Genomic DNA, 18,840 nt, shown 5'->3' with positions numbered 1-18,840 from the left:
TTCCACATATGAAAGAAAGTCATGGGTTTTGAACAACAGCAGTAATGGTGAGAAAATGATGACAGAATGTCCAATTTTGGGTGAACTAACCAAAAAAATTAATGAATAAATATCAAAGAATCATTCATCTGAGGTTCATCAAGAAATATATCATAAGGACCAAACACGTGACATCAAGCATCCACTGAAAGAAACATGCCGTCAACAAAAGGGCACAAGTCTGACGTCAGTTATCCTGGAATTAAGAAAACATACGCATAGATCAGATTGCCATACGCAGACAGCATCATCCTAAAGCCAGACCGCTGCTTATCTCAAAAGATCCTGTACGTAACATGCAGCAGTTTTAAAAGAAGAGACATAGGAAATCAGCACTTTATAAGCACTGGCCCACTGGCAGGAACAGATTTGACATGCCTTTATCCGCTCTGCCACTTGCATGATCTACCGCATCATTAATTCAAAGGGTCACTGTTGTATGTGGAGAGGCCTGTCCCCGAAGTGAAATGATTTACGTGTGGCTTTTGCATCTTCACACACACAGCTCAACTCTGTTTGCGCAACAGACACACATATACCCCAAAGCGCAAACAAACAAGGTTACCAACATGTTACTAATTAATGTAGTGCACTCTGAAATCCCTGTATGAAAAGAGAGAGGCAGAATAATTTCTGCAGTATGTATTATGTATACTGGGCAGAGAATATGAAATGTCTGTATGAATAGAATACTGGGATGACATCCTTCATTAACCAAAATGTGCAGTATACAACAGTGCATACTACATGGAGTGCTGCATGCAATGTCCTTACAGTTCTAGTGTGATGAATGAACTGGAAGCAATATAAACCATGATTTTTAACCATGATTTTTAACATCTCTTTCATGTGACATCAATGTAGCTTAATACTGATTGAAATGTTTTTAGTTCCACTTTTGGATTACTTTGGATGAATTCCTAACTCTGAACGAACTCACGTTTATTTGATGCTACATGTATTTTGACAATCTACAGTATATAATTTGACATAATGTTGCTTATATGCATTTTAAGAAAACGTCCTTAAAGGGACAGTTCACCCAAAAATGAAAATGATCTCATCATTAACATGATGAGATATCTCTATGATGAGATAACTCATTAACTCTATAACTAAGTTATACACATCAAGTATGAGAGTGCATATTTTCCTCACAAGCAGAAGAGAACAATGTTTAAATCTCTGTTGGTGCACTCACTCAGTACTGCCAAGCAATGAATATTTCATTAACCCCCGAGTGAGCAAGAGAGAGAGAAGAAATTCTTAAAGGAGGCACTACTATCATGAACACTTCTATAAAAAGAGATCTTCATGAGCAAACGTGAGTAGACAGAAAGATTGACTGCAAAAGGAGAAGAGAAACCAAGTGAAGAAACCTAAAAGACAAAGAAAACTGATCTGTATTCATCCCACTCTCATCCCCTCGCTGATACACTTTGCACATCCCGCTCACTCCTTTACTGCCATCGTTCCTCTTTTGAACACACACACACACACACACAGTTATGTAATAAGTGCAATCCCTTGGCCTCTTCAACTGAGCATTCGTGGTCTGTAAATCACTGATGATCATCCTCAAATCTTCCATCAATCACTCTTTATCTTTTATCTTTCTACCAAATTTCAAAATTTCTTTTGATTCTGTTCTGACAAATTCATTTAAAAACTAACAATGTAGACTGGCATCTGCAACAGAAATGATTGACAGAAGGTCACATTTTTTGTCAGCTAAACTCGATCTCTGCTTTCCAAATTAACAAAATGATGGTACCAAACCCCACCTCATTCGAATGAAATATTTCAGTAGTAATTACATTCATATACTCCTAGCTATAGTCCTTAAACCCAGAGTATCCTTTAGTTTTTCACACACGCTAGTGTATGAGTACAGGCAAATGATCTAGCTGTTTAAAGTACATTTACAGAGAACGTGATTAAGAACTCTATATTAATTGTGGGTAGGGTCTCACTTTGCTCTGCCTCAATCCTTTGTGGCATGGATTCCACAAGATGTTGGAAACATTGCTTTGAGATTCTGATCCATGTTGACATGCTTGCATCACGTAATTTCTGCAGATTTGTTAGCTGCACATTCATGCTGCAAATCTCCCGTTCTACCACATCCCAAAGGTGTTTTATTGGATTCAAATCTGGTGAATGAGAAGGCCTCTGAAGAACAGAGTACTCATTGACATGTTCATGAAACCAGTGTGAGACAACTTTTGCTTTGTGTCATGGTGCTTTATCATGCTGGAATTAGCCATTAGAAGATGGATAAATTGTGGCCATGAAGGGATGCACATGGTCAACATCAATACTCAAATAGGCTGTGGCATTAAAGCGATGAATGGTTGGTATTAACAGGCCCAAAATATGCCAAGAAAAAATTCCCCCACACCATTACACCACCACCAGTCTGGACTGTTGGCACAACGCACGCTGGGTCCATGTATTCATGCTGTTGACGTCAAATTCTGACCCTACCATCTGTGTGCCTCAGCAGAAATTGAGGTTTTTCCTGTCTTCAACCATCCAGTTTTGGAAAGCCTGTGCCCACTGCCAGACCGGGGGCAAAATCACTTAAATCAATTTGTTTCCCCATTCTGATGTTTGATGTGAACAATAACTGAAGCTTCTGACCCGTATCTGCATGATTTTAAGCACCGTACTGCTGCCACATTATTGGCTGATTAGATAATTGCATGAATAAGTAGGTGTACGGGTGTTCCTAATAACACATGTTGTAATCATAGTAAGCATGTCTGATGCATGTGTACATTGACGTGTCCATAGAAAAGCCCTTATAATAAATCTATTTCTGACAAATTGACAAATTCAATTGCAAAATCGATTGCTATGGACTGTAGGCCAGTTATATGCTTATATTCAATAATATGGCAATATTCAACAAATTGCCATGTAAAGCCTTATCAAATGCTTTACTTGTCTGCCACAATAATGTAATGCATTATATTTATCTAAATTTACATTTATTTACATTTATTCATTTGGCAGACGCTTTTATCCAAAGCGACTTACAAAAGAGGAAAAAACATCAGCGAATCATCTTAGGGAGACAGTGGTACAAAAAGTGCCGTATTACAAAGTTTCACTATCATCAGAATAGTATTCAATCTGATGATATCTTTATTAAATAGATTTAATATTTATATTTATTTAAATATAACTAATTATAATTATTTTATCATTCTATATAGAAATATTGTTATTTGAGTGTCTTTCTCAGCAATTATGTGTTTAATTAAATTAATTAATAGGCATATCATGACATTAATTTGATTGACAGCCCTACTTTATAGTCTTGCAGAGTTGAGTTATACAAATGCCGAATCTCATGACCTCCTCACACATGCATTTGTAAGGTGCACATCCACTATTGTTGTTTCAACCTTTAACATTGTCTTCTTGCACTACTTTGTGAAAGCAACGTCCCAAGCTGCCCAACGGTGAGTGTTGCCACCTTGTGGACCCACTAATCAGTGCAAACGATTCCAAGCATATGCGCAGACTGTGCGTGCAAAGATGGGGCTTATACTTTAGGCTTAACAGTACGGAGACTTCTGTCACTTACTTTTTTGCAAATATAGAAGCTTGCTAGTCGGAGATGAAAAGGGACGTGACATCAAAGGCACAGTGAGGCCTATTTTCAGGATATGAACATTCGCCGCATGGTGATGCTTGTCAGTTGTTCTGCACATTGGGGCCAAATTTGCAGGCATAAACATTCAGTACAAATTTTTCTCAAGAGATCATTATAAAGGATCTCTTGCACTCTTAGAAGTAAGCAGAGCACTGGGAATTTCAAACTCAAAAACTGTAAATTCATTTCTACACTCAAATAGCGCGCTTTTGAGCCGAACACTCTTGTCAACACAAACACAGCTCTGAAGCTCGGCTCTTTCTCCATCTCTGGCATGGTCCCTCCTTTTATCGCTCTCCTCAGTGCTTCCTGCAAATAGAAACAGGTGTTAGATATTATAGCTCTCAGGTGTGTACTTTTACCGCTTTCTCTCTTTCCGGACGTACACTTGACAATGCCCCCATTTCCGGAGAGGAAATCCGAGACCCTGGCCTGTGGATCACCTTGAATTTAAACAGCTGAATAGCCAGATACCTGGTTGGGTGATCAGCATGTTGGTATCTGTCATGTGGTGGAGCCAATGGAGTGGTGCGTGATCTGAACAGAAAGTAAAGGCACTCCCAAACAGGTCATACCGGAGAGGGAGGATGGCCAATTTGATGGTGCTGTACTTAGTTTCCCTCAGTGAGAGCTTACGACTAATGCACAGCACTGGCTGTTCCTCCCCCTCCACAACCTGCTAGAGCACCACCCTCAGCCCTCTGTCTGAAGCATCCGTCTGTAAAATGAAAGGGAGAGGAATCGGATGAATGTAAACATTCTATTTCTCCCATATCGAGCCTTACATCTAATTCTTCTCAAACTACTTTTTTCTTGTGTTCAGGTAGCCGGTAGGGATAAATATGTACCAGTCATCTCAGTGTGGTGCTCTATGAGATTTGTGCACCCAGGCAGATGCGAGAACATGTCTACAAATACTTTTTGCAACTCAGCAACCTCTGTGACTTAAGACAGTGAGAGGTGGTCTCCACAAGGGACCGGGGTGGCATGATTGTCTTTTAACTTCACCTCCAGCCCGAGCTCCTCCCTCTCCAGAATGACCATCACCAATGTCTCAGTCTATAATTTCAGGAGGTTGAGATGGTATATTTGACATGCGTCACCCCTATCTGTTCACCTTACCTCATAATCGAGATCTCCTACATGTTGTGTAACCTAAAAGGGCTCTTGCCACTTGGCAAGTAATTTAGAGCGTGATGTTGGGAGTAATGCAAGCACTTTGTCACCTGGTGCAATTTCCCAAAGCCAAGTGCCCCTGTCATACAGTCGGCTTTGACGTTCTTGAGCTTTGAGCAAATTCTCCTGTGTTAAATGACCCAAGGTGTGGAGATTTGCTCTAAGATCAAGAAGGTATTGAATTACATTTTTACAGTTTGAAGGTCCCTCCTCCCAAGCTTCCTGCAGGATGTTGAGCACACTGTGCAATCGACACCCACACAGCAGCTCGAATAGTGAAAACCCTGTGTGGGCTTGTGGGACCTCTTGAACTGAAAATAAAAGGGGATCGAGCCATTTGTCCCAATTCCTAGCACTCTCATGTACAAATTTACTAATCATATTTGTATTCATTTTATTAAATCATTCTACCAACCCATCAGTCTGTGGGTGGTAAACACTGGTGCGATTCAATTTAATAACCAGCAATTCGTAGAGTTTGCCTAGTGTCCATGACATGAATATAGTGCCCTGATCAGTGAGGATTTCTTTCGGAATCCCCACCCGGGAGATTATTCCGAAGAGTGCACTGCTTCCGGATATCGCGTTGCATACTCCCCCAGAACCAATACAAAGCGATGTTCATGTACTGTCCGCTCCAATGGCCAGATGAGGTCCATGGCAATTCTTTCGAAGGGGACCTCGATTAACAAAAGGGGACACAATGGCGCTCTTAGGGTGCCCGGCAGATTCACCAGCTGACATTCGTGGCATGCAGCACACCACCTGAGAACATCCCCACAAATGCCCGGCCAATAGAAATGGGCAATTAGAGGATTCAGTGTCTTTTCCTGCTCTAAATTACCTGCCACTGGTTATAACGAGCCATCTGGAATAAAATGTCTGAGCATCCTACGTCACTCAATACAACCCATCCTGGATAATTGAAAAATATGGATATGAAAGCATGCCTGAGTGTTTTGTCTCACAACTGCTCCACAGGGAATTCCCCTTTGTGAGTGTGAGGGGAGAGAGTGTGAGAGGGCTCTTCTGCCCTCTGATATGCTGACATATGGTCCTCAGCCAGTTGGACGGCCTCCTCCTGTGATGCCGGACACAGGCACTAGACCCACTCTGCCATTCCTTTCGGCAGACGACAAATAAGCTGTTCCAGCACCACTAGATCGATGACTCCCCCTGCATCAGCCAGCAGCCACTTCCGGCAGGTGACATGGAGCTTTTGAGTGAAGGCAAACGGGTGGCCACACACGTCCATCTTCATCGAACGGAAGCGTTGTCGGTGCTGTTTGGGGCTGCGGCCGACCCGCTGCAGGATGGTCTTCTTCAGATCGCCGTACACCAGGATACCTGCCACCGTTAGTTGTTGCGAAGTGAGCAGGGCTTCCCCGGACAACAGTGGAATGGGTCTGGCCACCCACTGGGCATGTGGCCACCTCCAGTTTTTCAGCCGTTCTTTCAAATAGGTCCAAGAATGCCTCTGGATCTTCTTCTGCCCCCATTTTCATAAGGGCGACCTGAGACATGGGGGCTGCTGTGTCCTGGGTCTCTCTCCCTACTGCTTACAGCAAACAGAAACAGGTGTTAGATATTATAGTGCTCAGGTGTGTACTCTTCCCGCTCTCTCTCTGGACAAATGCTCGACCACGCCTCTGCCGCCATAATCATGTTGAACAGTGATGCACATTGTTTTCCGATTAAAGGGATAATTTACCCAGAAATGTATACTCAATCTCACGTATGGTGTTCCAAACCCATATGCTTTTCTTTGTTCTGTAGGACAAAATGGAGATGTTAGCCGTAATTTGGTTATATATTTTGACAGCAGCACACAAGAGCCCAGAATGTAGGCCATGAAACTATTAAGATGATTTGAACGTCTGTATATTGATTTATGGTCAAAAATGTGTTACTGAAATTGTGTGATTTTCTCAACTGTCTGTATGTCATATCAGCAAGAATGACTTTCATTTTGACATGTGCAATTATGCAATAATATTCTGCTATAGTAAATATTACTATTTTTTAAACAAAAAGTAAATGGTTGCGGTAATCATCATTATGCCACAAATTATGTGGATGGAGTTTAACTTATATTAAACCCTTAATATTCCTTCAATCAGAATTTTTTTGTGCATGTTAATGTTATTAACATCTTATAAGATGTTAATAACGTTAACATGCACATGAAAATGGACATACGAGGAGTATGTCTTTCTCTTCTATCTTTTCACTCTTGTGTGTTTTCACTGATTATTATTTACAGTAGTATAAAATCTCAAGTGGGCTCTATAACTCTCTTTAATGAGCTTGTCTGAAACCTACAGTATGTTTGGCTTGCTTTCACTCTCCCTTTGAGTCCCTCTGCGGCATGTTCCTGGTCAGCAGAATGTCAAGCCGATCCAGCAGTCCCCCTAGAAAGAGCCAAGCTGTTAATAAGAAGAGTGAGCCAGAGACACACATTGATCTGGGCTCAGTTCATCTGAAAGACAGAGATGGAGATGAAAACAGGAACTAAGAGAAGAGATTGGGGACATCTTGGCAAGAGAGGAAACTTGGATGTCTGGGCAAGAATTCAATGAAAAACTAAGAAAACAAATAGAAAGAGCTTGACAAGTTGGGCAGCCTCACATTGAAAATCAGGAAAGTGAACACGATGGAGAAAGAGTCTAAAGGTAATGCAATTAGAGAAATGAAACAAAGCGAACATGCTAGATTTAGAAGTTCAACAACATCCGTGGCAAAAAAGCTGATTTACATAAACCACATTGAAAATCAAACAAAACTCCACTCAACAATCACTAATGTTACTAGAGTAATAATACACAATGTATAGACCTGAGAAAAGGTATTAAAGGACATTCAAAATAGATTTTTTGATGTGCTAATATCACAGTGGACTCGCATGTCTTCGTTCAAGTTTATTTATCTAAACAGAGCAATTATAGCACAGTGTTGATATAAAAACGAATGAAAAATTAATCAGAAGATCGGAATAAATTCATTAAAGGCCATATGATTTCAGTGGTGATTACAGCATTTCAGAACTGCAGGAACATTAATATAAAACATTCAGAAAGAAATTGTAGAGAATTTTACCAAATCTGAGGTTAAAGCACTATTCGGATGGTAAATGTTTCACATGATGTCTGTAAAAGAACATTTGAATTGCTCCTTTGTGCTAAAACTCAGGCATTAATTCACCAGGATTCAAGGGAGTTGCTGTCCAACAAATCAGGAAGGAGCAATCTCACATGGCTAAAACACTGGGTAAAACATTTGGACATAATAAATACCAAAAACCCAAATTCTCATTATGCTGCATAAGTGTCAAACAGTAACTCTACGGCACTAGCAGTGGTCAAAACGATTTTTAAACCAACTTTTTGGGCCTCTTCTGCCTTGTAAAATCAGAGATTTCTATTTAGAGAGGAAATAAATTATCACACAAATCTGATGTTTGTCAAAAAAAACAGTAAGTAATTAGGCTGAGAATTTTCTCCCGAAAAACAGTAACATATCCGATTTGGACGGCATCCAAATCACCAACACGCAACTGACAATGTGAAACTCTTACCGCCTGAATAGGCCAAAAGATTATTAAATCAAGAGGTCGTTCACACTAAATGCACTTTTGCGTGCATCTGTGCCATTTTTCAGTTGTTTTTATGAACATGCACTAGACGGACGTCTTTGAACGTTGCGCTGCATCTCGCTGTTTTTTCCACATGTTTTATATGACGTGTCAGGTTAAAAATAATTTCAACTGTTAAATACGCTCTATTTATTGTGCTGCATCTAGCTTATTTTGGCGCAGGGACACATTAGGTGTGAAAGACCCCTTACGAAAACTACATTAATAGTTTGTTGTTTCAGGCCTCAGTTTTAATGACATTCAGGATCGTAAATTATGAAACAACACTCATTGCATTATTATTGTGACTAAAGAAACCTTCAAATCACCTAATCACATTTTTGAAAATGTACATTGTGTTTAAGTAAAATACTTTACAAATGCTGGTTACGTTAAGAGGGGAAAACAGACAGCACAAGATTCCTGACAGATTAAAATGAAAGGATAGAAAAAAAGACCAAGTGTGAGTGAGAAAGAGAATAATTTAAAGCAGGTGGCAGAGCAGCCCACTGAGAGTGACACTGCGCATTGCTGTATAGGAGATAGAGAAGATTCAGAGAGATGCAGTGAAGAGAGAGAGAGAGAGAGAGAGAGAGAGATGCATTTTCAAGATGACATAAAAATAGAGTGCAATGATACACATTCTGTCTTGCATGGCCTCACATAGCAAACACACTCCCACGACAACGTGCCAACGTGCCGGATTTCTTCCAAAACTACCTTAAAGTCAACATGAAATCATTCAAACCCCGTTTTATTTCTGTAACACGATGCATTTCCGAATGAAACAGGATATTCCATGAGAAAAAATGTAGGGCACCATTTAATTTGATCCTTTGGGAATTGATTGGATTGCGAATAAAGGGTGTCCCAAAAAGTAGCCAGGTGGAGGAGATGGGCTTAAAAATAAGAGGGCTTAGTGACTTCAGCCAAAAAATTAAGCTGTTTCAGAAGAGCTAGTTATGCAATTTTGATGAAAACTTATGAAGACAAACAGGTTTCTTCTTTGAATTAAACTGCATATTGAGTCCTGCACAATAAGTCCTGGACAGAGTATTAAGGAACAAAATATTTTGATTTCATGTTGACTTTAAATATGTGTTTTATAGGAATTTTCCAGGTTCAATACAATTTAATCTCAATTAACAGCATTTGTGGCTTTAAGTTGATAACCACAAAAAAACATTTTTTAACTTTATTAAAACGTTTTTTGTTCCTCTTTAAGTCATGACGTCATGTCCGCAAACACAGGAAAGAAGTGCCGGCTGTTCAGTTCAGTCAGTCACAATCACACTGTTCAGGATGACATCGCTGCAGTCTGGATGGATGTTATCTGTTATCTTTTGGCAAAGTTGTTTACCTGCTATAATGCTTGGAATTGGATACATTATGATGTCTGGTATGGTAATGCTTTTATGAATCAGATATTACTTGTGTGTTTACCGATCACAATCTGTTGTCAGGGGAAGTTACTGTGCATGTTTACTAATACGTATGACTTCTGAAATTGACTTCTTGTACATATTATTTTCATTTTTAATAATGTTTATATTATCCCCATTATTGCTCGTCATATGTTTTTGTTTACAGCCAAATCCGGCCTCCCAATCATCTTTGTCTGGCCCAAAAATCGGACTGATTTTATATAAAACTGCCTCACCATCTGAAATATCAGAGCGCAGAGATAAGCCACTTCAATTAAAATGAATGAGAGAAATTGAAACACCCAAACAAGAAGCTCTAGCACCCAACAGTCAACGGATGTTGAAAGGAAGTCCCGCCTTTCAGGTAAAAGGGCCAATCACCTTTTAGATAAAGATATAACCTGTCAATCATCTCGAGAACAATTTATGATACCAGCGTTGCCAGATTGTAACGCTGATTTGAAATAAGTCCTTTAATCTTGACCAACTGTTTTTGAGCTTTTGGTGTTCTCCCATTCAAGTTAAATTTTTTTTAGGAAAATATTTATATATAATAATACGATTTTATATAATAATATAATAATAATATTATATTATAAATAATAATTATTTATTTATAATAATGTATTTATAATAATTTTATTTGTATTTGTATATATATATATATATATATACAGAGTTACTTTTTAAATGACAGATTACAGAATACATGCTGTTAAATGTAATTTGTAATGTATTCCATTAGATTACTCAAGGTCAGTAACATATTCTAAATACTTTGGATTACTTCTTCAGCACTGGTGGATTTTTTCACTTGTTTTGACTATAAAAACTATAAAAATACACATGTTAAAAATTCATTCTCTGAAAAACCTAAATATCTTGTGCAGTGTTGTAAAGATAAATCTAATTGATATTTTTACAGAAAAACAATACAAATTGTATTACCAAGAATATGATTTTTGCTCTCATATCAAAAGGTCTTACTAGAAAAAAAGAAATTATGATCCAACATGAATTATATTGATAAAAAATATCATCATGCCTGGTAATACTGTATGTGCATGTAAAATGGCTAGAAATAGCATTTTAGCTTAGCATAAAGCTGACAATTTACACAAGGTTTATTTCTATTTCTTCTGCTCCAAACTTATTTCAATCTTACTTCTCGGTCTGCTCGTATGAATGTAACACATCATAAGAAAGTGTTTCACCGCTGTTCAAATGCACCTTGAATCGCATCATTTATATGTATAAATGTTTCCCATCTGAAAGGACTAAATATAAAATTAAACAAATGACAATAAAATACAAATGTTTTCCATCTGAAAGGACTAAATATAAAATTAAACAAATGACAATAAAATACAAAGTAATCTCTTCAGTAATCAAAATACTTTTTGAATGTAACTGTATTCGAATTACCAATTATTTAAATTATAACAGTAGTAAGATTTTGTAAGTAGTATTTTTTTTGGATCATCACATGTCAATATGTCAATGATTAGCAACAACATCGATATTGTTCAGTGTCAGATTTAAAACAAACAAACAAACAAACAAACAAACAAACAAACAAACAAAAATCCTCATACTCAGGGCCTTAGAGTCCTGCCATTAAAATGCCTTAAAAATATAATATATTAATATTTTTTACACTTTCACTGACTTTTTAACCAACATCAGTCCTGAATCATAAATTCCAAATATGCATTCATTTTCAGGATTTTAACCCTTTAAATACCAGTTTGTTTACATAATGCCACTGTTGTTTTACACACACACACACACACACACACACACACACACACACACACACACACACACACACACACACACACACACACACTTCAAATAGGGCTGCATAGTCAAAACAGGTCTGTGAGTATTAATCTCTCACAGTGGTGATTGCTGCCAGGAAGTGACATCAGGAGCATTTCCACACACACACGGCCAGACTTCCTAAGAAGAACATATACAGCAGGTACTTCACTTCATAGGTCACCTTGAATCCAAACCCCCCACTGATACATCTGATGAACTGCCAGATTTCTTATCCATAGGCTCCTTGATAATTTTGGCCGCACTCTGAAAATAGAGCAGAAGAGAGACAGGGAGGGTGAGCGAGAGAAAGAAAGTTGAAAGCATATAGACTAGTGGAACAGTCCAGATGGCCAGAGAGTGAGTGTGTGAGATAATACAACGGAACTGACTCAGTACTAGACAGAATAAGAGACTCCGTCCCCACCTGCAGGGCCGTTTCTAGGCACAGACGAACAAGGCGGTCGCCTAGTGCGCCACCTGCTGGGAGGGTGCCAAAGAGGAGGTCTCTGCCTGGGGAGCATATATTCATCTGAGCTTGCACTTCATAACACAAGCATACACTTATGGACCCAGAGGCAGGTATACGATTTCTGAGGCCCCAAGCAACCAATCAACCCAGGGCCCCATTTCTTAAAAAATATAATACAATTGATCCGTCAATCCGAGACGCAGTGCAGCAAGGCATGGACGTTTGTCCAGCGTGTGTTTACATTGGAAAACAATGGAAAAACAGAGCAGACGCATGCAAAAAACACATTCAGTATGAACTCATCCATTCGCACGTATCTGTGAGTGAGAACATGTGGGCAAAACAAGTTTAGAGGGCCTGTATATTTTTATAAATATATAAATTACAAACCCGAACTAAAAGTCCTAATTGAATCTAATCTAATCTGTTGGACCTCCAACATGAACAGCTCTGATAGCACTGACAACAGAACAAGATGCCACCCCTCAAGTGGTTTTTGCTGAGCATTCCTACTAAGGCGGGGGCCCCCCCACACAATTGCGTGGTTTGCCTGATGGTTAAAACCGCTACTCGACGGACCAAACTGACCTCATTATTGGTGGCAAATTTCTCACAGGCTGTGACACAGAGCTCCATTGTCTCCTCTCGCATCTCTTCTGGCATATCTGTTTGCTGAACACAAAACACAGCACACTCTAAATAACATATGCATGATGGATAAAGATGTTTAAAATCGCATCATTTTGAAAGGGGAGCAGTTTGAGTGATGTTATACAGACACAGACACATTTATAACTGGTTATTTTTATCTAGTTCACAGGAGTCGAGTTGCACCCACCAGGATGAGCAGAAAGCTTTGCAGTCTTTTGTATTCGGCCTCCTCTTTTTTTACCATCAACAGTTTCTGCCATGCTTTTCCCTTACCAAGAGAGAGAGAGCGAGAGAATAATCAGTAAACATGTTACATGTCCCACACTACACAGCATAACTGTTTTGCGCAGCTGTGATAGCATTTTACACTATTTTATTTGACTGTTTATACACATTTAAATATCATGTTCCACCCCCCACCCCCCTTTTTAAGAGCTCTTAGTTAGTTCACCCAAAAATGAAAATCCAGTCATTGTTTACTCACCCCTGTGCTGTTTTAACCCTGTAAATTGTTAGCTTTACGCTAAGCTAAAATGCTATTTCTAGCCATTTTACGTGCACGTTACCAGACACGATCATATTTTTTTATCAAAGACAATTCACGTTGTATCATTATTTATTTTTTTCTAGTTAGACCTTCGATATTAGGGCAAAAATCGTATTCTTGACAATATTTTTTTTTATTGTTTTTATACGCGCAGATGGCCGTTACCGGAAGCCAGTGATTATAGTTTATAAAGTTATAAATATGGATATTTTTCTTACAAAAATGAATCACTTCACTTCAGAAGGCCTTTATTAACCCCCTGGAGCCGTATGGATTGCTTTTTTGATGAATGGATGCGCTTTTTTGGGCTTCAAAATCTAAGGTACCATTCACTCCCATTATAAAGCTTGGAAGAGCCAGGATATTTTTTAATAGGCTTAGCAACCTCCGATTCATGTGACTTGAACACTTCCGCCTAATAGCAGTACAGGATGTTTCTTTCTTTCTTTTACAAAAAGTGCTATGATATTACAATATTTATTGGTACAATGCTAATACTACAATTTGTTTAGAACACTACCAAAATGATTATAGCATGGTAGGCTACTCTTTGAAATTATAATACCATGTTTTTGGACATGGTACCATGATAGTACCATGCTACTCTTTATGAGTACCATGTAAATGCCATAGAATATGAACAGTGATAATACAATACCATAATACCAAAGCACCATGGTTAGGGTTGCGCCAGCTGTGCGAAAGGTCTCACGTAAGTTGGGACGTAAAGTTCACACTAAGGGCTTAGTAACTACTGGTTAGTTTGTAACTAAGTCAGAGCTTAATTTGGTTGCACCACCTATTCATAAGGCAAGTCTTAACTAGTAGGTCGAAAACTCTCCATAAAGTAATGTCTAGTCGCATAATATGATGTTTATCTGTATTGATCCAAAAAACAACCTTCAAATTTGTACACAGAAGAGTTAAAAAGCAGTACATTTCTATTTTATCTTGTTAAGGTTGATGTTCAAAGATTTGCTCACATAAATGTCAGCTGTAATAAATTATATCCCCATTAAAATATGATGCGTAATAAAAGTAGATATGATAATCTGTATGCCGAAAGGATTGAAGCCTGTCACGCAAAACATGAGCTCATTGATGTCATAAAATATCAGTCTGCTTTTTTATTCCAACAGTTACTTCTGGTCGGAGGCTTATGTAAATATTGAGTTTATATTCAAAGTAGGGGTCAGTTGCACCAGCTATACATAAGTTACAACTTAGTGCCCATTTATGCCACAACTAGGCTAAGTCACAATTTACACATTACTATATAGTTGAGCATTGCACCATTAAACTTAGGTGGAACATAACCCTACGTATAAACTAAATATTTACGGAAGCCTCCGACCAGGAGTAACTGATGGAATAAAAAAGCAGATTCAATAAAGGGCATCAGTGAGCTCATGTTTTGAGTGACAGGCTTCAATCCTTTTGACATACAGTATGATGTTGACATTTACACTCATTTACTTTTATGAGAGAGAGAACAACGTACTTTTTAGTGGCTTTTCAGCATGAAACTGTTTAAACGGTGCAGTTTTCAGGGTGCGTCGCCCGGTGTCAAGTTTCAGTACATTATTTCAGTACGTTATTTACACAGGGCAAATATAGCCTAGGCATACTATTTATTCAATCTGCTTTTATTATATCATATCAATTTATCATATTTTAATGAGGACATAATTTATTACGGCTGACATTTATGTGAGCAAAGGTTTGAACATCAACTGTAACAAGATCAAATTGAAGTTCACGGCTTTTTAACACTTTTGTGTACAAATTTGAAGGCTGTTTATTGGCTCAATACAGGTAAATGTCGCTGTGGCAGCGGGGGCGTGGTCAAGCACCGGTCCGGGAGAGAAAAGCGTTAAGGGCGCTTACACCTGAGCTAAATTATGTCAAACACCTTTCTCTAATTTCAGTGAGCACAGGGAGAGCGGCATATAAACCAGCCAGAGGGCCTCCATCGAGAGGAGAGTCACCTACTGTGTTCCTTGTGTATTTAAGAGTTTAAAGAGATTTCATGTATAGAGAGGGTGCTACACCTGATCAAGCTGCATTATTGTAAAGAACTGAAAGTGTGTAAATTAAAAGCCTTACCAGAGAATTGGGGAAAAGTCTGTTCCACGTGTTGTCCTTCTTGAACAGTGCTACAGTCGTATTATGCAACTACACATTACTTTATGGAGCATTTACGACTTACAAGTGCAACCAAATTAAGCACCAACTTAGTTACACACTAACAAGTAGTTACTATGCCCTTAGTGTGACCATTACGTCCCAACTTACGTAAGACCTTATGCAAAGCTGGTGCAATCCTATACCCAGGGCTGTAACTAGAGGGTGAAAGGTGGTAACTATGGATGCACCGATGTGGAAATTTTGGCTGATACCGATAACCGCTAATTAAATATATTTGGAGGCTGATAGCTCATGTATTTGCAGATTAATCTTAATCTGCAAAGAAATTAACATTCTATATGCCTGATTACAAAAATAAAATACTCATCTTATAAAACCACATCCAGAGCACTTCATATGAAATTGTAAGGCTGGCACTAGAATGTCTATGGCCAAAATGGCGCTTTTCCGGTAAGTGTCAAAGAACTCTGCGAGAACCAACGTCATTAAATTCTCACACTAAAAAGGATCTCCACAACACACTCTTCTGATTAAGGACCATAAAATGCCAATCTCACTCTTACATATCTCACCTCAGGTCATTTAGAATCACCAAAAACTAAGCTATGACTTATCCTGTTCTGTAATGTAAAAGGTTTGGCTGATCATACATGTTTGGTATCATTTAAGAGGTCTCAGTGCAACTGGTAAAATAATCTCATTCACTTTCAGCAACGTCAAATCACAAGTAAGATTTAAAAACTTAGTAAAATACTGCATTCTATCAGGGGCATGACCCATCCCAAATCTCTCACAGAGACCAGATGCTGTATGCAGATTAGGTGCATTCTTTGTTAACATCAAACGACCTACTCAATCACAAGTTTCAAAGGTCTATTTACAACCTCTTAAAATGTAAACCAAATCCTGAATAACATCAATCACACACATCTGAAATAACAATAGAATCGTTTGGTGTTTGAGGAGAGATGACAAAGGAATCGGGGAATCTGTATTCAGCTTTCCCACACAATTGCTGTGTAGTTTTTCAACCAGGTACACTGTTAAAGATTTTCCTATTAAAATCAGTAAAGAACTGGCAGCAGGTTTGCCAGCATGTTACTGTAAAATTAACGGGGTCTTGCTGTTGTTGAAATTATTAGATAGATACTGTTTTTACAGCTACAGAATACAACTGTAATTTAACATCATATATCCTTCAAATGACATACTAGCTACTGTTGTTGAAATTAACAGCTAAGTTCCCAGCATGCACTGCAGCATAAAGAAATGTATTCGATTTTTTGCTATTTACTGCTTTATATTGAGGTTGTTTTTGTTGCAGTCTAATTTACTTGTATTTTAATGTTTAGTTTTAACTTTTTTACATAAAAGTATGTTTGTCACCATTGTTGCGTTTTGTATGCTGAGAGTTGATTTCTGTGTATGTCTTGTTATAAACGTGTTATGCTGTAAATTCATCAAAAACATCAAACACTAAATTTGCTGATATAATTTTTCTGAAATATTCTTTACTGTTTTAGCTTTTTTGTGTAATGCATCACTATTGCCACATAAAGTGCCATTTGCAAGGAAGGATCTATACCGCCGCTCCCTATATGCATACTACGCAGTCTACCTAGGGCACCAACTCACTACGGGGTCACTATCTTACCCTAAGAGGGCACCAGAATGTCCATTGGCTGCCCTTATTCGCACATTATACCAGGACCCCAAAGCAGTTGCGGAACAGACAATCGCGTCACGCTCATATCACGTGAACCGAATCAAAATGAACGAGTACAATATAAAATAGAGATTGGCCCAGAGCTCTATACGTACAGTCAGGGAGCCCAGAATACCTTGCTAATACCTATACATGAGCTTATAAGTAAATATTATTTAGGATTGTTTGTTATATTTACAGTGTTATCATGTATCAATCCTGAAGTAGAAATATTTATTTGCTAATTTTAGTACATTTTACAGTTAAATAAAATATGTTAATTAGATTGCATTGACTAATTAATTAGACTGCTTACAAGTTGATTTACTCATTTTATACTCAAAATTACCTGTTCATGATACAAAAAATTTAGTTTTGATTGTTACCATCATCATGTTTTATGTGTTCTGGTCTAATCAGTATTGTGTTAGCCTTTTACTCCATTTCTTTTATTCAGTGTAGATCAGTGAAAAACATTGAATATAATTCAGCAGGTCCACCATGCTCCTGCACTTCCCTCATATACCCCAAACTCTCGTAGGGGAGAGGAAGGGAGAGTGTTTTTGTGTCAAAATGAGTCGGCCATTTGTTCTGTCACACACTTCTGGCACTAAACCTTGCTTGTATTTTAGATTATAATGGCATTAATAAGAGAGGGCAGAGAGGTAATCCCAGCAGGAGTTATGATCTTTTGTAGATTAAAGGAAACAATAGCAATGTGGGCCATCCAGTTACAGACACACAACTCTGTACAGTTGTGTATAGTATTGTTTTTATTTGAACTTGTTTACAAGCAATGCATGAGAGAACTGTAGTTTGAACATTAGGAATTTATGTGTAACTGTATATGTTGCTTAAGTGTATATTTTAGGAGTTGTTATTGGTCACCATTTAAAGTTATTGATTTTATTATTATTATTTTTTTTAACATTTTAATTGTCTGTTCGCATATTTTACTGTCCACTTAAATTGTGTGGTATGACTAATTACTTTTTTACTATTCAAATATTCATTGTAGCCTCTACATTTATATGAGGTCATGAAAAAAATGGCATATAAAATGATTATGCAATAATTCGAAAATGTTTGTTTAAGCTATATAGTGTGTCACTCTTTACTGAAAACATTTTGGAGTTAAGTTTACTTCAAAAATCCTAGGAAACAATTTCCACACTGAAATTGCTTGTGAATTTAACAGACCATGTTTTCAAGTAAAGGCAACACACAATGCTTGGTGGATTCAATTCGAAATTCTCAAGAAAAGTTTACTTTGCAATTCTCTGTTTTAAGTCAATTTTACACATTTTTAGTGAGTGGATATATTTACTCAAAAAACGTTGCACTGTAATAAGCCATGCTTTGAGATCTGTGCTAGCATATCAATACTTTTTAACATACTTATGTCATGTACCACACAACACGTGGATGCCTTCCACAGTGAAGTTAGATGCGTACCATGCAGTCTATTAAACAGTATCACCTTGCTTTAATAGCAATAGAAACAGTCAGAGCTGCACACAAACACTTGGCGCACAAAATACAATGATGGTAACAATCAACTG

The 18,840-nt window shown here is 38.0% G+C and overlaps 1 protein-coding gene and 1 pseudogene across 1 annotated transcript in view; one reads left to right on the top strand and one right to left on the bottom strand.

Moving 5' to 3' along the window:
• Positions 1-10,737, top strand: part of LOC127652397 (protein shisa-9-like) — a 293,861-nt gene extending 283,124 nt beyond the window's left edge. Inside the window, exon 6 of the transcript XR_007971701.1 lies at positions 10,690-10,737. The gene's annotated coding sequence lies outside the window, so the exon portion shown is untranslated. The remainder of the gene's footprint in view (positions 1-10,689) is intronic.
• Positions 10,738-11,801: 1,064 nt separating this feature from the next.
• Positions 11,802-13,138, bottom strand: LOC127653462 (dynein axonemal light chain 4-like; annotated as a pseudogene).
• Between the last annotated feature and the right edge of the window lie 5,702 nt (positions 13,139-18,840).

Source organism: Xyrauchen texanus, chromosome 12 (genome assembly GCF_025860055.1).
Source record: "Xyrauchen texanus isolate HMW12.3.18 chromosome 12, RBS_HiC_50CHRs, whole genome shotgun sequence".
In the NCBI taxonomy this organism is placed as follows: Eukaryota; Metazoa; Chordata; class Actinopteri; order Cypriniformes; family Catostomidae; genus Xyrauchen; species Xyrauchen texanus.
Note: the sequence above shows the minus strand (reverse complement) of the source record. Positions and strands in the feature narration are given on the sequence as shown.